The following is a 22,783-nucleotide window of genomic DNA, read 5'->3' as shown; positions in this document are numbered from 1 at the left end:
TTCTTTCTTTCTTTCTTTCTTTCTTTCTTTCTTTCTTTCTTTCTTTCTTTCTTTCTCCTTCCTTCCTTCCTTCCTTCCTTCCTTCCTTCCTTCCTTCCTTCCTTCCTTCCTTCCTTCCTTCCTTCCTTCCTTCCTTCCTCCCTCCCTCCCTCCCTCTCTCTCTCTCTCTTTCTTTTCTCTCTCTCTCTCTCTCTCTCTCTCTCTCTCTCTCTCTCTCTTTCTTTTTTAACTGTGCGAGCTCAGCAGGCCTGGGCATGGGAAGTGATGCCAGGCACACAGACCCTTGCACCTCAAGGTGGGAGCAGGCATGACAGTTCCTCCTGTCTGCCTTAGTTTAGAAGAGGAGCTAAGAGGGCGAAAGGAGGTGAACCTTTGCTATGCAGAGAGACAAGTCAGACAACGGTGAGTTTTAATTGAAATCATATCCCCAGCATTTTACTTTTCAAAAGCTGTTAGCATGATAGAGGTTGCATTTTCTTGTGACTACTATTATTACTGTCATGCTGACTGCTCTGGGCAGGGGCTGAAGGTTACATGTGGGCCGGGAACGCTGGGCTGCATGGGAGGGGCTGGCAGATTGAGCCCCAGCCTCGGAATGCTCCTCAGAGCCAACTTCTGGAGCCTCGCCTCTGGCTTGCGATCCCTAATTCTGGACCTTGGATCGTCCTCTCCAGCACGTGGTGATCCTGCTGTCTCCTCTCTTCTGGCTCAGACCTCCTGGATCATCAGTGTCTTTGTCTGTTATACGGGCCTGGATTGAGCTGTGCGTCTGTGGGTCACACAGACAACTCTGCTTGGAGATCTTCTCTGCCAGAGCTAGAAAATCCTCAGGGCACTGCAGGGTCTCATTGTGAGATGGGTCAAAGCTTAAGGGCTTCCTACCTTTACTATGCATTTGAATGTCCTGGGGAATCTGAAAATTCAAGGTGCTGATTGAGTGGGTTTAGTATGGGGCTTAAGCATCTGTGTTTTTAACCAGCTCGCAGGTGATGCCAATGCTGCTGGCCCAGGGGCCACACTTTGATTAGTGAGCCCTCAGAGTCTAGCCGGAAACCGAGCTGGATGAGGCCCCTGCGCTGTGTATTTTTTTAGAAAGAAAATCCAAGGAGACTAAACTCTAAGGGGCCCTCTCTGTACGCTGAGTGCCTGGGCCCTGGCGCTGCGAGGGACAAACCTGAGCGAGGTGAGAAACAGGAGGCTGCTTCCGCCCCGGGAGCTCTGGCGGCCGGGGGTTTGGGGGGAAGACTGCAGGGCGCAGAGTTCATCCTGCTCAAGTGCGGAGTAGGGGTGCGGGCCTCAGAGCTGTGATGCGGGAAAGGGCGGCCTGTCTGAGGGGTGCAGGCCCTGGAGCTGTGATGCAGGAAGAGGCGGCCTGTCCGAGGGGTGCAGGCCCCGGAGCTGTGATGCAGGAAGGGGCGGGCTGTCCGAGGGGTGCAGGCCCCAGGCGCGGTGATGCGAGAAGGGGCGGCCTGTCCGAGGGGTGCAGGCCCCAGGCGCGGTGATGCGAGAAGGGGCGGCCTGTCCGAGGGGTGCAGGCCCCGGAGCTGTGATGCGGGAAGGGACGGCCTGTCCGAGGGGTGCAGGCCCCAGGCGCGGTGATGCGGGAAGGGGCGGCCTGTCCGAGGCCATTTGTAATTCCTGGTGCAAAGTGAGGCTTGTTCAAAGGCAACGGGTTAACTCAGGAGGCCGTGCCTCCTTCCTGGGACACCTCGTACTCTCTGTGTCCTGGTCGCCCACGTTTCCAGCGGTTCCTTTCGCAGACTCAGCGACCAGGAGAGGGAAAGGGCTTCCTCTGTTTACTTGGAGCGCGCTCGGCCAGGCGTGCGTGGTGCATCCTGGGAAATGACCCTTCACCCAGGAATTAATTCTGCCTATCTCCCCCAGGCCCACCGCACTTCCGGCACCCGCACTTCCGGCGGGGTCTCCACAGGGTCCTGTGTCCTCCGCGAGGAGCGACGGGGTGTCCAACCTGTGAGCGCGCAGGTGGGTGGAAATGAAATTACACGGCGTCTCCGGTTGTAGGGAAAGTATTTCGTGTGAAGAACACTGAACTCAGGGGTGTCTGCCGACGACAAATTCTTTAACTGTCACCCTAGGCAGCAGTAGGGTTTCTTCAGCGCCAGTTGAGGAAAAGAAATTCTGTCAGGGCTGGACCTGGGTGGTTCTGACGCGCTCTCCCGCGTCCTAGTCTAACCACCGTGCTGTACACCCGAAACTAACACACGGTCATGTTGACCGTAAACTGTAATTGCCACAAACTTAAAAATTAAGCAAAATAGCATGTATATGCGCCTCATGTATAGAGACAGACCGCAGTGTGGAGGGCGGGGGCGGGCGAAGGGGGAAACGGGGGCGGAGAGACTGTGCTTGGGCGATGGGCGACCGTGCAGCGTGCAGGTGACGGTCTGTTGCGTTGTGCGCTTGAAGCCTGTATGGTTTGGGGAACCAATGTCACCCCAATAAATTCAATTAAAAAAAAAAAAAGAAGTGATTGGGAAAAAAACATACTTCCTGCACTAACCTTAGCAAAAAGAAAAAAAGAAAAAAAAGCTCTGCGGCCGTCTCGCGTTTCTCCGCGGCAGGCCCTGCGCAGCCCCGCTGTAGGCCCGCGCCCGGGCCGGGGGGAAACCAGGCCTCTGTGGTTTCCGAGTGTCTCCGTTCCTGAGGAGCTTTGCGCTGAGGTGGAGAGAGTAGGTGGGATGGGATTATTTTCTCATTTCAGGCATCCCCGCGGCCCTGGGGCATCCTGGAGATTATCCCCCGAGAAGCCACCTCTGACGTGTCCCGAAGCCCAGGGATCAGCGTGAGTCATGGTGCTCGCTGGGTGCTCTGGGGTGGGGAAGGAGTCTGCCCTAACTGTCCCTGGCAGGGGGAAAAAATCCTGTTTTGTCATACTTGTCTTGTAAATATTTTAGTGCTGAAATGACTTTGAATACAGTTACTAAGAGCTGCACAGCGTGTAATGTCATGGGCTCTGTGGCGGCCAGGCTAACACGCCTGTCACCTTGTCTCTCTAATATGCCCCGAACATTCCTGCCTGGAGTGAGAAGCGTGAATGTTATTTTTTCGGCTTGGATCTTGGCAGGTGTGTAACGTGACTCCTGATAGCAGGACAGCCGATTACATTCGTCTATAAAACCATTTCTAAGGCTCTTGGCACCCAAACTGTTATTGCATGTCTGCAGGTGTTTAGTAATTGGATTAATGCAGAGCCGGAGGAATGTCTGCTCCCCGGCTCCGAGAAACATCGAGGAAAGACAAATTCATTTCGGAGAGTGACCTGGAATGCACGATGACAGGCCTGCGCTCACACATGAAGCCGGCTCTAAGCCTGCACGTTTAAAATGAACTGCTGTGAGCAATCACCTTCCATAGGAAAGTTTATCCAAAGCTAAACACAATAACAATGGCCCTGTGAGCCAGGCGGGAAGGAGCTTCAGCCTGGGTTTTGATCAACTTCCAAAAGCAACTCAGACAACTTGAGCTTAAGCCTTCCTATCATACAGCTCATGAACCCTACAATCCTAGGTGTTTAATAATAATAATTTTTAAAAGGCCTTAGTAAACAGAAGAGGAGGATAAGCCTCCCAGTGGAAGTGCGGAGACCACAAGAGGATCCTGGATCATCGCAGTCTTGCCAGTTAGTTCCCCCTTCATTGTAAAGACACAGTCCTCCCTGCGACAGACCTAGAACATGCTCATAAAGTGATGGGCGGTGTTCACACCCCATTGCAACAGTGACCAGTGCCTAGACGTGGCTGCTCTTGGGGCGATTTTGTCATTCTTGCTAAATTGAAACTTACAGTACCCTCCGGGAGCAAGAAGCCAAACTCTTGGGCTCCCATCTGAGCAGATAAAACCTAATGGTTTGGCCTTTAAACCTAACTTCTTTCCCAGCTTTACAACTCAGAAGGGAGGCGGACCATTTGGAGAGAGTCCAAATAGACGGAAGATAATGGTGAAAAAGGCAAGTTTTGTGAAGAAAGGCAAAAGAATTGGTACTGCTTAGTTTAAATCCTAGAGGGGTAACTTGTAGTTCACAAATATTATCACAGTGGCAGTGAGAACAGAATGGGGAGGGGGAGGACAGGGCAGCCATAGCTTGCAGAGCATGAGCCTGAAGAGCTCATAAGGCAGAGTATGTAAGAAATCTGTGTGAGGGAGGAGTGGGGCCCAAGTGGCTACTCATTCGACAGCATTTGCTGGTCACAGCTACGTGCTAGGCCTGAGTGTGTGGGGATTGCAGAGTGACCGAGATATATATTCAGTTTTTTGAGAGTTACCGTCTAGGGAGCTGGGATATGGAATCGGAACACTCTGGATTTGGTAACACAGATGTTCTGAGAGCTCATGGGAGCATTTCAGTGGCCTGGGGTAGAAGCAGGGCAGGTGGTCTGGGCAGGTGTGCCTCCCCTTTGGAGGACACCAGGCCTTCTTGGCTAGGTTGATGGGGTTCAGGTTGACGTGCCAGCTGATTTTACAGCTCTCTGTTGGATAGAAGTTATACGGGAGATGGAGGATGCTATTCTGATTGCACATTTGATTGTTTGGGGTTGTAGGTGGGTGGAAAGCAGAAGCCTGGAGAGCTGCTGTGGTCACTTTGACATGTTCTTCCAAGATCTGGAGAAGAGGAGGACTCTGTGGGACACATCGGGGAAAGCAGGATATGGGTAGATAGTGTGTGGAGAGGAAAGTAAGAGAAGCCTACAGATAGAAAACAAACAGAAACAAATAACAACAACAATAAAACATTCAAATGGAAGGTGGCAGTTGGAGGGGTTTGAGCAGCCGGATCTGTCTGGGAGGCAAAGTGTTCAGAGCCTTCCTCATTCAGCTGTCAGTGCGGTGGGCAAGCACTTAGGGCCATGGAAAGCCAAGTAGAGTTAAAATTTCCTTCAGTTGAGGAGGCAGAAAACCTGAATTTCCCCTTTATCACTAAGTTTCTGTTGGTCTCATCAGTGAACTGGGGTGTCTTGTTAGGTAGATATTTCTGTTTAAGCTGATTGTAATGCTATTGCTCAGGTAACATCTGGAGACCCTTTTAGCTCTGAGGCCAGATTTATTTTCTAAGGGGAGTCAGGGTGCCCACAGATGGTTGGCAGGATCCTGTGGGCCAGGAAGGAACAGGGCCCTCAGCAGACTCCTTCTGCTCTTTGTCAGCTGCTTCCCTCAGCTCTGCCTTACCCTGGAAGCCCCTGAAAGCACAGAGTCCCTCTGCACTGGAAATCCCTCCTTGTTTACAAGATATCTGGGCACAGATTGAATTCTTACATCACGGGCCAATTTCTTCACCTCTTTTACACATCTTATCACCTAAAGCAGCATGCTGAAAGGTCTCAGTGCTACCAAGGATCGCAGAACCCAAGAGTAGCTTCATCTGGCTTTGGAAATCTGTCCAAAGACGTTTCTATATATATTCCACTTCCTCTGTCAGTCCACAGTTACCGCCCCTTACACCCGAGCAGCCAGGCAGCTTCATCACCCTTCTCAGGCCATTGTTGGTTCTAACACGAAACTCACCAGCAGGGTAACTGTCTCCAGCCCTTCCTGGGAGACATCTTCCAGTGAAATCTCACTGACCTGGACACTGCCTGGCAAGAGGGACTAACTCTGAATTGTCAAAAGTAATGAGAACCAAGGGAGCCATTTATACACCCAAACTGGACTAACAAATGTTTCCTAATTAGTAGAGGGCCTTGTGGGATATATTTTCAATAAGAAGATTGAATTGGATCACAATTAACATTACTTAAACATACAGTCAATGCAAAAGATTACTTCATTAAATCAGACAGAAATCCTGCTTTATCATCCTGTCTGCTTTGCTGATTTTGTTTAATCAAAACCCTTTTTATTCGGAGATGTGGCACAGGTAAATTTTAATCCAGACATTCAATTATCCAAATCACTGACATTTTCCTGTTCTCAGAAAAATGCTCCAGGAACACAGGCGGCTTGTTCCCCCCCTGCCTTGGCTGGCAGAGCAGGGCAGGGTAAAATATAGAAAGCTGGCAAAGCTCCATTTTCAGTCCATGCTAAAAACTGGGACCAGTCCTGCTTCTCTTCCTGAAATAGAAAGAAGAAATGAATGAAGCCCTTCTTTATGTAAAATTGGATCTTACCCTCCTAAGGGGTGGAAGCCCCTGGATTGCAGATGAAAAGGGCCCAGTTTTCTCTGAGAATAATCTGGGACAGGGAAGTGGAGGTGAATGGCAGCCTCTGTAACTGCAAGAACTTCTCCCTGGTGACCTCCAAGAGGACAGAGGGAGGCACCTGGGGGTCAGGGATCTGAGTCAACACAAAGCAGGGAGACATGGCCAGCAGAGAGCTGGGAGTAGAAGCTTGTACTTCATGGCCCCTTTTACTCACGCCTTACCTGGCCTGGGGCTCAGCAGGGCTGCCTGCCTTCCTTCCATCTTCTCCAAATGGTAGGAACAAGTCAAAAGGGGAAGCACTAGGGCAGGAAGGGACCGAAGAGCTCCATGCTCAGAAGGGCTTGCTGACTGACCTATCCATTCATCATTCAGGAAGCGTTAAGTATTCACTGTGCCTCAAGCCCAAGTCCAAGGCTGGAGGTGCAGAGATGAGTGATTCACAGTTGCTGTCTCCAAGGAGCTCCCAGTCTGAGGGCCCAAGAGGAAACTGCATCTGGCCAAGAGTCTTGGAATTCTGGCTGCATTTGTATTCGGGCTTCCTTACTCACTGTTGATTTATTGTGCCAACCTTTTGTAATTAATTGGGAACATCAGTATTTTGTAAGATGATGAAAATTGATAAAACCTGCATAAGCAAGAGAATTGAATTCAGGGAGAGGCTCAGCCTCAGGTGGGGTCTAAGGTGAGGCAAGCAAGCACCTGTGGCACAAATTTATGGAGGCATCACTCTCAGGGCCACACTAGTGTGGGGTCTGCCCAACACTAGCTGGTTGACAGACTTTGTACAAGCCAGTTAAACTCTTTGAGGATGTGCCTACAGCATAGAGTTGTGGAAAAATTAATAGTACAGTCTTTGTAAAAGTACATTGTAAACTGTAAACGACATAAATACATGTCGTTTTAACAATAGTAATAATTGTTTATGATGTTTTTCATTAATCACGGTGATATTAATAACCATAACCAAAACATCCCTTGTGGTAAGTAACATTATATTAGAAAATGCAATATAGAAATCTCAGGATCTGGCTCTATACTTTATAAGAGGCAGTTGTTAAATATAATACAGTAGTCAAGTGTAGAAAGATTTTGAATGATGGATTCAAACAGACTTGAATTTTAATTCACAGTCTGTCACCTACAAATGATTAGCCTCTAAAGTCTCAGTTTTCTTACTTGTAGAAAGGGAGTAGTAATAACAGACTCATAGGGCTGTTACTGAGGGTTAAATGAGATAATGTGTGTAGTGCTCATCATAGCGGAGGCCCCTACAGAGCACAGTGTGGATGTGAGCTGCTGCTGCTGCTGGGTAGGGACTGCAGCAAAACCCGTTCATACCACAGACCAGATGTCTCCTGAGATACTGGGCTTTTCCTGGTTTCCTTAGCTGAGACCATATTGCACAGCTCTACATCACAGTGATGTTTTCCCTATAGGCCTGATTTTAGGAATAATTATACTAAAAGTTATTCCCTCTTTCTTAAATTTTTCCAGAATTGTAGTTGTGGTGGAAGTACCCAAACTAAAGGTTGAACTTTTTCTTTAAAAATAGGAGACTAAAAACTACATTAAAGGAATTAGGTTTTTATGTCATTATTGTTGTAGGGGTTTTTGTATGTATCTTAAATATTATTTTAAATTGGCAATTTCAATAATTATTTTGAAAAGCACTGAGCATCTCGCATCATTGTGACCAACTCCTGACTGCCACAAGCCAGCTCTCTGCTTCATCCAACTGAGACCAGGGATAGTCCTTGTAACTATTGTGAAGCTAAAAGTAACAAAAGAAAGACATACTTTGCTGCCTATCTCTTACTTCTGTTGCCAGAAGCTTGAGGCATGAACAGGGCTGGTCTGGGCCCTCTGGTGCAGGGCATGGCTGGTACACAGAGATGGGAAAGCCACAGGGGTCCTCAGAGTCAGGCTTGAAAAAGAAGTGTTGTCTTAGCAGCACTGGGGGGACCAGGTTTGGAACCAAGAGAAGGACCACATCCCAGGCCCCAGAAGGAGTCAGACAGAACACCTGCAGGTGTCCAAGGAAGGACTTAATGGCTCAGGAGAGGATGTGAGCCCCTCTATCAGCACGTAATTGTTGAAAACCCAGTGGCACCATCAAAATTGCAGGTAACACAGACACAACATTCAGCTCCCAGCCTTAACAAGCTTCTGGCACCACACACAGTATAGAAGAACTCTCATAACTCAGAGTTGCTTCTTGGCATGCAGAGATTCACAGTGAAAATGATCGTGTCTCATCAGTTTCCCTCTTCCTGGCAGTAGTTTCTCAGTCTCTTATCTGGTGTCTGTTAGTTCCTATTGGCCAATGCCTAACCCAACTTCTGGCATTGCACAGGCCCTTAGAAAAACTGGTGAATGAATGAATGGGTGAGTATAATGGGCCTTGAGGCGTGTCCTAGTCATCGTGTCTTAGGAAAGGGATTCTTAGTGATGACGGGCCACAGGATTCTCCTTCACCAGGAAGAAGGGGCTGTGGGCACCGGGGATCTTTGCTTATCATTGAAAACTGGTTAATTAGGTCAGTGGAGGGATGTTCTCTCCATTTCATAGATGCGTTTTATTGCTTGAAGGGGATCAAAGTTGAAGACTGGGTTGTGTGCTATCAAGATTTGTGTGATAATTTTTTCCTTGAACTTAAGTTTAGAAATAATTGTGTCTCTAATGATGGATTTAAATGCTTTGGACTTGTAGCTAATAACCACATTAAACCAATGTGCTTCCCCGTTGTTTTTAGCAATCAGCGAACTTACATTAGAACCCAGCTATGTGCTAAGCCTACCTTAGTGCCTGATAAGTCCACCCTTGTTTTAACTTTATGTCATGTTTTTATCTTGGGATCATAGGATGGTTTTTCATATATTTGCAAGAATTTCTTTGAATTTCAATTTTTGGGTAGAGAGGACAGAGATTTTTTCCTCAGAGGAATTATGATTGTTCACACAGTTCAAGAACCCCTGGTTCAGTCAGTCTTCATTTTTAATGGTGATTCCCAGGACGTACGAGCCTATAGTGACCACTAAAGTTGAAAGAATAGATGACCAAGAGTGACTGTCTAGCTCATGCCCACCATTTATTACTGGAACCCCAGCTCTCTTCCCATCCCTGTCTTGGTTCAAGGCTAGGGCCCACAAAATGTAATTCTAGCCAGTGGCGGGGTTGAGATGGTATCCCTCTTGCCCCGGGGGAGATGTCACACTCTCCCACTCTTTTTCATCAGACCTTCGCAGGTCAAATACCTCACATTCTTCCATGCTGAAAGTTCTGGGGAATGCAATTTACTTTCCTTGTTTCCCTCTGTTGCCTCAGAGAGCTATAGAATACTGGTGAGGGAGGCAGTGAGATACACGCTCGAGTACAAGGACTTGCAGTAGAGCCTGGACAACAGAGCTGACCCTCACCTATCCTCTCTTGCCTTCCCTAATTTCAAGACCCCATGAGAGGGGGGTCTAGTTGATCCCTAAGGTACTTTCTAGAACTCCCCTTGACTCTTAATTGCTCTCTCACTTGCTAACTCCCAGCAAATTCTGATACAGTAATTTTTTCTCATATCTTTTAACTAAATCATAACATAAGACAGTCATCATTAACTATGAATTCAGGGCAGGCTGGAGATGGTTGTGAGCGGAGTGTCGGAGCAGTAACAGTAAGTCTAAAAGGAAACAAAGAGGTTAAGTAATCTTCTCCAGGTTGAAAAATAAGAAGAGAAGCAAAAACCCAAAACCAGGCCTTCCTGGCCCCCAAATCCATGCTTTGAAACACTTCACAAACTCATGAAGGTCAGTTATCGGATAACTGACCTGAGGGCTGCCATTGGAACACAGCAGATGGAGTAACGTCCAATCTCCATGGAGCCAAGGGCATCAACCAGGCAACCCAGAATGGGTTTTTCAGTCACTTCAAAATTAGAGTAGATAACAGAAATCTTGAAAATAGGAAATGCAAGCCCTTCGTTCTAGTGGTTGTATTAAAAACTTTATCCTAGGGATGTAATCAGAGTGGTACACAAAGTTGTGCATAGAAGAGGTTCACTTCTGTGTTATGACCTCAAAAAAGATGGAACTGAACCAATGGTGAGCAAGAAGTGTGAGTAAATTAGGGCAGATAGGCACAGTGGGACCTTAGGCACTAAGTCTTTTCTTTTAAATACTTTTTTCAAGTACAGATACTTTTTTTTAAATCCTCTCCTGAGGATTTTTTTTATTGATTTTTAGAGAGAGAGAAACAGAGAAACATTAATGTGAGAGAGAAACGTTGATTGGTTGCCTCTTGTACGTGTCCCAACCAGGGACCGAACCTGCGACCTAGGTGTGTGCCCTGACCGGGAATTGAACCTGCAGCCTTTTGGTGCACAGGGTGACCCTCCAACCAGCTGAGCCCTTCGGCCAAGGCTGCCACTAAATCTTTATTGTGGAACAGTATATACTGAGGGGGGACAGTTTCTTGCAATATTGCTAAGGGAAAAGAGGTTACAAAGCACTATTAATTTTTGTTTTTAAAAAGCATACTCACTGTTTTTAAAAAAAGGCTTGGGTAAGCAAAATGCTCCTTTTGCCTTGGGTGGTGGGACTGCAAGGTGACTTTTGTTTTCCTCTTTGTGTTTTTCCATTTTCCTCCAATCTTTCTGTAATGAGCATATATTACTTTTGCAATCAGAAAAAAAGTCAGATAAATGCCATTTATTGAAAATAAGCCAAACCTTGCCCTCCAGCACTCAGCCCAGGACATCCATGAGGTATGCTGCTGAGCACCCTCAGTCTCATATGGGAACTCTGACCATATAGCTGTTTAGAGACCCACTCTCCCAACCCCTCTCCTGAGGACTCCAGGGCCGCCCAGAGAGATGGGCTGGAAGACATTTGAGTGTCCCCTTGCCAGGTACATGCCATTACTCTTCCCTGCAAGGCTGAGTAACTCGCCTGATCTCAGACTCCACACCCATTTCTCCTGAAGAAAGTTCCTCCCCCACACAGAGTACCGCCTCATGGAGAGGGGCCCCGTTTCCCACAGGCTGTAGGATGTGGTGATTGTCAGCATTGACCTTTCCAGGGGCTTCCTGGAGACCTTATGCTGGAGAATTTCTGGCAGGCTATGCTTGTGTTTGTCTGAATTTGCACTGGGTGACACCCAGACTTCACTCTGCTGCATCTTTATGGATAAATAGCAGGTAATCCTTTTGGAAATAGGTAGGATTTAAATGACATGTCAATGACCACATACCCAGAGTGTACTATTGGCTATACTCACCTCTCTATGTCCTACTGTGCTCAGGATGTTAAAGGTATTACTTAGACAGGCTCAGGGTTGTAACTAGCAGGGTGTGGGTTGTAACTAGCAGACTATGTGTTGTAACTAGCAGGCAGCGTGTGGTAACTTGCAGTGTTGTAACTAGCAGGCTGTGTGTTGTAACTAGCAGTGTTGTAACTAGTAGGGTGTATGTTGTAACTAGCAGGCTGTGCGTTGTAACTGGCCACATTTATGGCCAGGCTAGGAGTGATGCCCTGCGCTAGAGAGAGGCATTGTTCACATGACTGTGAGGGACAAAGTCTGGGATGCCCCGAAGCCCGACTGCTTTTGCTCTTCTGGACGTGTGACCTGAGCTTGGAGAAGTGCCCTGTGAGCACTCGGGGAGAATGTTCAGGCCTCCTCTGTGCTTGGTTTCCTTGCTTTTCTTTTGCCCTCTTTGAAATGAAAGATAAAGCCACCTGTCAAAGCTGCTGATGCGTTCAGACCTGTAACCCACACAGACTCGGGAAGACTTCAAAGTGGAAACTCCTCGGATCTGGTTACATTTCCTCGCAGATGGTGAATTTACACCCTGAGCTTCCACCTTTGCTCTGACTCCTGTTCTCCGAGCTGGCGAAGAGAGTGTGCAGTGGTGCTGTTTGCATACTAATGAAGTAAATGCTGCTTATGTCTCCAGCTCCATAGACTATCTGCATTTCAGCATAGGTGTGTTGAGACCTAACTTTTTTATGGACTCTGGGCCCTGAAAGGCATGTGCCTATTAGAAGATAAAACACCCTTTGGAACTCCGGCTTCCCTACCAGGGTGTCTGTCACTGTCATAGTGCTTTGGCTAGTAACAATGGGGATAAAAACAGTGTATGATTCCTAGGGTGGCTGTGAGCAGTAATTGAGTTACTTAGGCAAAGCACTAGAAGACTGCCTGAGACATATGTGTGAGCTATTGTTTCCCTGAGGAATCATTACAGAGGAGGCTGGAGGAAGGAAGGTGAACTATATGCTGACGATTTATTCTATGACTGTCCATACGCATCACCCAGTGTAAATGCCTCTGGCAGCCATTCAAGGCCTGCCATGATCAGGCCCCAGCTTAGCAAAAGGAGACAAAGAACCACATATCCCAGGGTTCTCTTCCTTGACCATTTCACTCTGGGAAAGACTGGCACGGCCCCTCTTCAGAGAAGATTTACCTACCCTTTGCTTCCTCTGTTACCTATGAAATTCTGTGATGCATGTTTTCTGGGCCATAAAGTTTGGTCCTGGGATTGGACTGACTACAAAGGTGGTGTATTTTTGACTTATCCTGTGAGGCTTGCTTTACTGCTCCCCACATGGCCTCTCTGTTGTTGAGCACATGTGTCAACCACTGGTTTATGTTCACAGTCTCAGCTAAGAAGCGTTTGTCAAGAAAAGAGTAGCCATGGCTTGAAAGAGATGTTGAGTTTATTCTGGGGTAGTTCGCCCAGACTTTCGATAGTGCCTTCCAGGTGAGAAGAACTCTGACCAGGTGACTAAAACAGTGGACCTGGGGAGAGCTTCCCCGTGCTGGCAAGGGACAGTCTGTTGTCCCGTGTGGATAGAACACTCATTTGCTTTCCAGATTAGGGACAGCTGTCTCAGTAGGAGAGCAAATTCCCCACAGCCCATGGGTGCTGAGTTGTCTACTGCTTGGTGAGCTGTAAGGCTCAGGCAGAGATCAAGTGTCTGCATATTCTCAGGGCACAGGGCTCCTGGGTGGGGTGCGCAAGACCATTTGCCTCTTGCTCATGACCGGGTCCTGTCTGGTGCCTCTTCTGGAAGAGAAGGAATCCAGATGGAGTCTGGTTTAATTCTGAGTAGGTCACCATGGCCAGTTGGCTGCTAGTTTGAAAGTGTCCCTAGAGAGAGCATTTCTAGGTTATTATACTCATAGACTAAGGAGGTGTGGGGTAGTTCTTCCATTCAGTGTCCCAAGTGGGTTCCACGACTCCCTTTCCACCCTCTGTGTTCTCCTCATTGCACATGGCACTCTCTGTACAGAACAGAGTCTTGTAAACACCTTATTTTGACAACTGCGATTACCACTGGCCTTCTAGCCAAGACAGACCATTTAGCAGACATCTCCAGACTATGCACTCTGTCCACAATCAAGGGGAAACCAAGAGAAAATAGTCCCTGTCCTCAAGGTACTCACAGTCCTGTGGCATCCGGTGGGTGGATAGAGAGTTGCCAGGAGTTCAGAACCTGTTGCTGGGGTCGATGCATGAGGTATGGGTCGGGGGGCTGTGATCTTGAAAGGCTGCTCTGCACCGGCTCCCCCAGGGCTGGTGTCCTCACTCATGGAAAACAGCCGCAGTCCGAACCATGTGTGAAAGTCCCATCCAGACACTAATCAGAGGTAGAGCATCTTGGCCTTTAGGGACTGACATTCATGTTAACCTCAGCCTTCCCTCTGCCATTCAGAGAGTTTGGGAGAGGCCTTCTGTCTCTAAACAGAAACTGAGCCTGGTCCTTAGTTTCTCAGATCCATTCTTCTGGCATCACGGGCTCATTCCTCAGCCTGTTCAGTAGCACAGATTACCCATGAATTCAGATATCAGCTGCTCCTTACTGTCCTTCTCCTGGACTCCCCCCACTTTCTCAAGCCCAGCTTGTATCACATCTTCATGGCCTGCTCATCTGTTCTCAACCTCCTCTCAACTTTCAGGAGTCACTGTCCACACTGTTCATGTGGAAACCACACCTGACACCTCATGTATACTTCTGGGTCATAGTCTCATATCCCTTCTATTTAAAATGCTGTCAAAAGTTTCAACACTGTGTGGAGCTCCCTCATAGAGCATAAACACTTTGAAATGTAGCTGCTCCTCTCATATATTTTGTTGTCTCTTACAAATCCACTAGAATAGTGGATTACACATGGTAGCTACTCAGCGTGTTCCTGTTTCCTAATAATTTCATACCTTTTACTTTAAAATCTATCAATAAATACCACTAGACCGTACTGTTCTTTCAATTAAAATGCACTTCTCACACACCTGCACACATGCTAATTATAATAGCTCCTGTTTGTTGAATGCCAGTTATTGCCAGGCTGTAGGTGACTTGGATGCATTGTTCATTTTAATCCTTGCGATAACTTTGCAAAGAAGGTGCTGTTATACTTATATTAGAAATGAGGAAACCCTGATGCTGTTGTAAGAATCTCGGTGGAAAAAGGGTCTAGATGCTAATGCTCCGCTCAATGCTGATCTCTAGCCATTGTCTGGTGCACGCGCCTCTGGCAAGGGAGCAAAGGATGGGAGAGGAGGGGCTGGGATTGAGAAGATGGAAATCTTAGGTGTCACGAATCCCCTCAATTGTAGAATTGTCTTTTCCTCTTTGTCGTTGTTAAGCTTTAGACAAAACTTACTTCAAATAAAGTGATGACAAAAAAAAGGTCATTTGCCCTTTTTTGCTGTCACGTGACTCAGGCCCTCCGTGTGGATGTAACACAGCTGTGTTTTCAGTAATCTAAGGCAGATTAAAGGAGTCCATGTTTGAAGTGTGTGTTTTATTTAACAGCGTGTTACTTGTAGCACTTCAGACACACGTGGGCTTCTAAATTCCTCTCAAGGAAGCGATGTGATGGTCCAGGGAGCTGTAGTTTTCACAAGATTTGCCTCTTCCAAATTGATAAAAAGTAAGCTTTAGGAGCTCCCACACCCCTCAAATAAACGAACACTAATCAGTTCACACAGTTCAGTTCATTTAATTTTTAAAATAGCTCCATGCTATTTTACTCTAAAAATCTTGAGATTTCCTGAATAGATCATTACCACCAAGTTGGTACTGACTTGTGGAGGCAATAAAACAAATAAAGTCATTAAAAATAATTCGAACAAAAGGAGTAACTTGATATTATGCCATCTACATTTGGTTAAAATGACATTTTAAAGTTCTCTTTCATCTTACCAAACAGATCTCTAAGAGGAAAAAAAATGTGATTAATAAATTATCCTCCATAAATCTTATGATAACTGTTATAGTCTTTGGAGAATTATGAATCCACATCTGGAAAAAGTATTTTATATGCTACTGCCTGTAAAACAGCATGCCATGCATTTTACAAGTGCACGTTAGTAAGTAAAAATACGGTATGTTTTTTGTGTGCATCATTTCCCCCTCCAAAAGAAGTGTCAGCCTAGTTTATTTCACAATAAAGAGCGCTAATAAAGTTTATACGACGCTTGTTTTCCTCCCTCACTTTGGTGCTGATGCAGTTTTACTGGGTTATTTAGAATGAGCTCTCTGTCAAAACCCAAGGAGGCTGCGTTACATGCCCAGTCGGCCTGTCCCCTTAGAATCGCCACATGGGTGGAAGCAGCTGCTCCAAGGGGGTGGCAGAGCCATCGCAGGAGCAGGCTGAAGCCGTAGGAGCCACACACTTCACTTTTTTTTACTTATTTAATTTTTTGGCTCTTGAATTTGATTTCTTTTGTACTATTTTCAATGCACAGGTCTCATGAGCTAGTGGTTCAAAATGCAAGATTGGCTCATTTTTGGAATTAGAAATTTGATTAAACTTAAACATTTGTTACATAAAATGAGCGAAGTACTTGGAGAGCCAGCAGTGTCCCTTGGAAATAGAAAATGTTTTTTTGTTTCCAAGCAGCTGTTTGCAATAAGAAGTGGCTGGTGAGTGAAAGGGAAGGACGCCATTAAGCGAAGGTAACCCCTCCAGAGTTTTATGGGGCTCTGCAGTCATGTGAGCGCCATCGGTGATAAATATCACAATTGAGGTTGCAATGCGCCTGGTTTTATTTTCATGTGGATCCTTGAATACACTTTAACTCAAGTCATAGAGTATATTTAATGACTGTGCAAAAGCAGTCACTGTGCAGAAAAGCAACCTCAGAAAAAAAAGAAGATGAAGTAGGATTCTTATTTTTGTAAGAATAACATAATAATCCACAATAATAACACCTGTAAACAAATTTTCCATTGTTTGGATTTTGGAAAAGCAACAGACTAGATTCTACTAAAGTAGATACTAATTTTCAGTCTCCAGAGAGTTTAAATGCACTTATCTTTTGGGCCTTGTTTCCAAGCACTGAGTGACCAGATTAAGGGCTTGAGCTGCTGTTGGAATGGTGAGGACTCTAAACGTCACTGCATCCAGCCCCTTACCTCACAGATGGGGAATGAATCTGAAGAGCAGAGTGGGAAAGGAACTTGTCCAGGGGCCAGCAGCCAGCACAGAGAGGACTAGGACCCATGTTTCCTGATAGAGGTCTCTCAACTCCTAACTTCTCAAGTAGACTGACAAGCACTGAAAATCCTTCTAACTTAAAATGAGGTCAGCTCGGCCTGTGAGGGGTGAGGTTTCTGTCCCTTTAATCGGATCATCAAAAAAAACCTTCAGGAGTCTCAGTTATTCGACAGAGGATTGATAGTGTAACTCATAGTGTCATAAAAACACGAATTAATCTCTGTGAAATATATAAACAAAGGCAGTTTCGGTGCACTCAGAGCATAAAAAGAAATCATTCTATCGTCCTAGGTTTCTAGCTTCTTTCTACCAATAGTTGTGTGAGCTTGCATGATTTTCACAATAGCTCTGCACCTAAATCTCTTCAACTTTTAACATAAGACCAGGAAAGGCGATTGCCGAGCTATCTTTTAGATAAAGGTATATGTTAAGAAATTATTCCAAGATTGGTTTCAGAGCTTTGAATGACAAGATTTTCTAATGTCTGTTCCAATTTCTGGGCAATGCGTGTAGACATGACTATACCAGGCTTTTGGTGTAATAACCCATACCCAAACTCAGAGGCTTAGAGTAATAGCCGTTTATTCAACACTTGACTCTGTAGTTGGCGACTTGGGCTTGGCTCACTTGTGTGTGTACTGGATGATTCTGCTTCTGGGATTCAGCTGGCTGCTGGCTGTTGGGGTGATGGGGACATCTGAGCACAAGGTTTCTGTTCTCCTGAGGCTAGCCTGGACTTGTTCATATGGTGGTTGCAAATTCCAAGAAACAGAGTAGAAGTGACCAAGGCCTAGACTTGGAACTGGGACACCATTTCCATGGTATTCTGTTGCCAGGTCACAAGACCAGGCGGATTCCCAGGGGAGAGGAGTAGCCTGTGCCCCTTTGTGGGAGGAGTTGTGAAGTCAGGGGGACATGGATGCCGGGAAGATGGAGAATGTTAGCCATTTTTGCGCTCTGCCATAGTGCCTAACTTGTTATTGAAAATACTGTGTGCTTCACAAATCAGTGGCACTGAGACTTCTAAATTTCATGAAAAAGTAAAAATTAAAACAAAATAGTGTGGGGAGTGCACATAAGTATTCAAAAATTGGCAATTTTCTGTTGTAATAGGTAAGAACATTTAAAACCAAATGCCAAAAAACCCCCAAAAAACAACAAATGCTAGTCATCCTCCTTTCCCACTATATATATGTGATTTACCACCAAAATGTATTGGAAGAATATAATTTCAGACTAAAGGAATGGCAATCTAACACTGATATTTATATGCCTAATTTATTGTCCTTTTTAATTTTTACTTTTTGGTTACATCTGACTGGTAAAAACGTCAAGAGTGGCCAACCCATGTGGAGCTGTCCTTGACGCTACACCTTTCTTACTGGAGTTTTCATTGAACTGTTCCATAGCAGCTGTTACTAAGACAGGAGTCCACGCAGACCTGCCCCTTGGTTGCACATTGGAGTTACACAAATTTCAATATGCTAGAAATAACAAGGCATTAGAATTAAGACACAGTGATTTTTCAACGAGTCCATTTACATCATCGCCTGTCCCCAACTTTCCTCCACTGCTCTTTTTACCCAGTGGCGTCCCTAGTCTGCGTCGGAGTGGTTTCCATTGGAGAGAGAGAGACAATGAATGAGGACCAGCAGCGTCACTGCTTGTCACTGCTGCAGATGGTCAGCGTGGGGCCTTTACACTGGGGACTCAACACAGTGCCTTTCACCACACGGATGGTCCCCTCCACCTCCTGACCCTCTGTCCTTAGTTCTGTGGTGTGCCGTGGCAGTCCACCGCTCAGAGAGCGCTGCCTGAGCAGTGGAGAGGCCATGCTTTCTGTGGCCATCTAACTGTTTTGTGTATGTGTGTGTGTTTAGCATCCCTAAAGACGTAATTCTTGCCCCAAAATTAATCTCAAACTTGGCTGGAGCCAGAGAGACCACCTCAGCAGCACCCTCAACTCTGCCAGTGTTCGTGAGCCTTGTCACTCCTCCATTCAGACCTGTAACTCGCGCTGGAGAACTGAGTAGGTGAGCACACTGCTCTTTTGCTTGGAAGCTGATGGCCAAGCCTGTTATTTAAAGTGATCGCTAATGTTATTTTTTGTAACCACTGTTAATCTGGAAAAATGAAGTAACAGTAGACCAATAGATAAACCTGAGAAAAGCAAAGGGAAGGAGGATGTTATGAATAATAGTGATACAATTAACTTAATAGGAATAAAATTACCTTTCCCATATTATACTGGCAATTTCCTGAACCAAATCTAAAATCCTGTGTTTGGGAATGTGGAAATTTACTCTCTCTGTGCCTCACTGTCTTTATTGAATTGAAAGAAACCTGTGGATTATAGCAACCACGTATGTCTGACCCTTCATTGGGTTTTTAAGCTTTCTTTGGCAAGCGTACCTTGGTATCATTTTATTTTTTACTTTACTCAAAAAGATAAATAGCTTTGTGATGAGGTGGCATGCAAATCCCTTACCATGCAGAAAAACAGCCTTAACTACTATTCTCTTTGAAATGGAACTGCCCTCTGTGGAATAGAAGGAAGGCAGTTAGAAAACAAGAATGCCTCCCCGAAACAGAACCCAGAATCTAAACCCAGTCATTCTCAGGAGGGTTGACAGTGTTTCCCTTCAAATTAAGTTAGACTTGTGTTTCTACCATTATGGTTTTAGAAATGGAAATTTAATAAGGATGGCCATTTCTCTCTGTTTCCAGATGGGCCAGGAGGTCTGGATGCTCCCCAAGCAAACGGCCCGTGTTCCTGAGCAGCAATTCTCTAATACAATAGATGCATTTCTCCTGGTGGCACTACAGAACACAACTTGGCATATATATATTTTTATTTATATATGTGTGTGTTTAGATGTATGATATATGTGTTTACATGTATTATATATACATATATATGTATATGTGTGTCTCTATATGTGTTTACATGCATGAGGTAACTGGCAACTTTCGAAATACATATCCAGACTTGTGGGTAGGAGCAGGCTGGCAAAGGTACGAGCATGTTGGGTACCAGCACAGAGTTCTTAGGGCTATGCTGATTGCTCCTGTGGACAAACAGAGAAGGCAGGTTGGATGGGTGGAGTCGGCAGCTCAACTATGCAGACAAGCCCAGGGACCTCATCCCAGCAGCAGGATGGGGAGCTTGGGTGTGTAGGGGAGGGGAACGTGGTGCCATGGAGCAAGCTGCGGGATTGCAGCACATACGGGAGAGCACTTGTGCCCCAGGCAGTGGGCACTCCATGCATGTGTCCAGCTGCAGCTTTAGTTGAGATTAATGTGCTTTGATGACCAGCCCTATCCTAAAATTTCCAAGAGAAATCAGATTCTGATGCCAAGTTTCCCTAAAACAGATGGGCAAGACTTTTCTCTGGAGAAGGGGCACCGAGGTGAACTGCCACATGTCAGGAGGAGGCATTTCAAACTTAATTTGCAACAGGCAGAAACAACGTAGAAGAATACAGTGGGCCTCAGAAATTCTGATGTGAACATGGAGAAGGAGCCCAAGCTCTCTTCTTAGGACGACTGCCTTCTCCTGCTGCCCTGTCTGCTTCCAAAGTCCACCTGTTGTGAAATGCTAGCATTTGCTGCTGAACAAGGACACCAAATAATATGTTTTCACCCTCTGCAAGAAATCTCTGTTTTCATGAATTCCGATTGAGACCGAATATGTCATCACTTTTCCTCACTGCTACAGAAGGGGGAATTCTTTCGTGTCTTTATTGGAACAGAGCTTGTTTTCTCACCACTTTGTGTCAATGTCTCCCATTTTAAGCTCTTGTTTTTATTGGACACTTTGGGTTTTTCAGCCCAAACTGCACATACCCCAAACCCACTAGGTTGCAGGCCAGATGATTGGGCCAGGGACTAGCCACTTTTATTCCCAGATTTATGTCAAAACGGATTGAAGGAGAGATCCACACATCCCACCTGCATAACCTCCAGCCTCAGCTCCTGGACACTTGCTCTTTCCCAGGATGGTGAGTGTTGGTTGTGACCATGGCTCCCTGTTGACTAAGTCCCGAGTCAGTGTTATTTAGGACTTAAAAAACACCGTATCCCACTGAACCCCTAATATGTGTGAACTACCACCATGGAGGCTATAGACCTGCCCTGCGGGGTGCAGTTTGAGAAGGAAATAGTAGGGTTCATACCCACTGTGGGAGGAGTGCAAATTAGATGGAAAACATAAAAAGTACTTCATTGCAGATGTCTAAAGAATTAATGTTAGAAATGTCGCTGATACAGATGGATAACTGCAAAATTAGCAATGGAAACAACAGTAAAGTTCCATATTTACATTAAACACTAAAATAATTACAGATATATTAATAAATTAAATGTAATGCATAAAACTATATGTCTTCCCTACCATGGAATTTATAAGCAGTAGTATACACTTGTTAAAGGCAAGTGTGGTATAATGCAAAGGGCGCTGGTCTTTGCTTCAGAAACTGTGAATTCCAATCTAACTTTATTATTATTAGCTGTGTGACCTTGGGAAAGTAACTCAACTTCTCTGCAGTTAAATTTCCCCAGTAGTAACATAACGATAACAATAGTAATTTTATAATCATTGATACAGTGGCTAAATGATATAAAATATAAGACAGCATTTAGTACTATGCCAGGCACATAGAGGCACTTAATAAAGAATTGTTACGACAAAGAACAAAACCATGAACCTGGCATTTATGTGAGGTCCATTTGGGCTGCCTACACACCAGTGGGGAAAGAGCGGATTTGAAGAGGCATATTGAGGTGGGATGTAGGCATGATGATGGTGAAAGGGAAGCAGGGCACTTGTCTTCTCAGAATGGCCGTAGCTTTGGAGTTTATCCCCACTGGATGCGTCTTCCTGTCCTTAAGGGCTGTTCCTCCGTCCCAATCCCAGTGTGATAGGTAAACAAATGAATCATCCACCTCTCTGGTTAGGAGTCTTCCGATGCCAACACATAACTGAACTCCAGCAAAATGAGTTTTCAGGAGGGCAGGAGCCAGTTGTTGGGGAAGCACTCCCCTGGGAATGTCCGGGCGTAGGCAGAGGGAAGGTGGAAGGTGGTGCGGGAAGGACGGTCAGCTGGGCTAACTTCTCTTTCATTAGCCACCTTCCTCACCTGCGTGGCCAGCACAACCCAGGGGCCGCCTTCGTCGGGGACTTCGGGGGAGAGTGGCAGCCACTCTGCATGGCACTGTAAGTGAAGGCCAGTATTTCAGGGCAGGGGCTCTGTCTAGGGTGATACTTTCGCATTGTCAGTAACTGCCTCCCTCCCCACTTTTCCACTGGGGTGTTCCATATTATTCCGTCTGCCTTGACCTCTAGACTTTATTCAACAGATGCATATTGAGCACCTTTTATGTGCAAGACCCACTGTTGTGACTGAGGGAAGTCTGGGGGCAGCTCTTCCCAGCCCCGGTCGATCCTCATGCACAGCACTCACTGCTCCTTTCACTGGCTGTTTTGCCACAACCTTCAAAGACAGACTGAGCTTACCAGCCCTTCCTAAGTGACCGGTTTGTGGACGGCTCTGCTGTAGGTGTGGTGGGAAATTAAAGAGGAGAACAGAGCTGGGCCTCCACGCCTTCTTTGGGAGCATGTCCCTCGCTGCTCTCTGAGCCCACTGGGTGGGGAAGCCCCTACGAGGTGGTGTACGGGCAGAGGGACTGCCGTGGGAAAGCCGGGGAAGAACACGAGCGGAGGTGGCCATGGCCAGAAAAAGGGGGCTGGCCATTGGTCCTTTCAGACACAGAAGCAGGACCGAGAGTCGAGGGGCAAGTGAGGCACTTGGGGGTTCAAAGTGAGAGCAGGATGGGCTAGGAATCCCTTTTGTAGAATTGACATGTGTTGCAGGGGGATGATAGGTGGCTGAGTGGGGAACGTGATATATTTTACCTGTAAAATGTTCAATATCCTTATTTTAAGATAGTAATAGGTAAATTGTCCAGAAGTCACATTTTCACTTGTAACTACAGTGTACTGTATAAAGACCAAAATTCTGACAGATTTTAGAAGGGGGTGGGTTCCTTGGAGCTCTGGAGTTGAGGGGAAGCCTCTGGGAAAGGTAAATTTGAGGTTGGACTTGAAAGAGAAGTGAGACTCGGAGGATGGGAGATAA

General features: G+C 46.1%; 1 long non-coding RNA gene across 1 annotated transcript; it reads left to right on the top strand.

Moving 5' to 3' along the window:
• Nucleotides 1-1,901: 1,901 nt before the first annotated feature.
• Nucleotides 1,902-21,842, top strand: LOC107546385 (uncharacterized). The gene is made up of 3 exons (XR_001604126.2): nucleotides 1,902-1,983; nucleotides 2,723-2,803; nucleotides 21,772-21,842. It is a non-coding gene; the product is annotated as an uncharacterized LOC107546385 (long non-coding RNA).
• The last annotated feature ends 941 nt before the right edge of the window (nucleotides 21,843-22,783 follow it).

The sequence above is a fragment of the Miniopterus natalensis genome, chromosome 13, assembly GCF_054644295.1.
Source record: "Miniopterus natalensis isolate mMinNat1 chromosome 13, mMinNat1.hap1, whole genome shotgun sequence".
In the NCBI taxonomy this organism is placed as follows: Eukaryota; Metazoa; Chordata; class Mammalia; order Chiroptera; family Miniopteridae; genus Miniopterus; species Miniopterus natalensis.
This window is presented reverse-complemented; position numbering and strand designations above follow the sequence as displayed.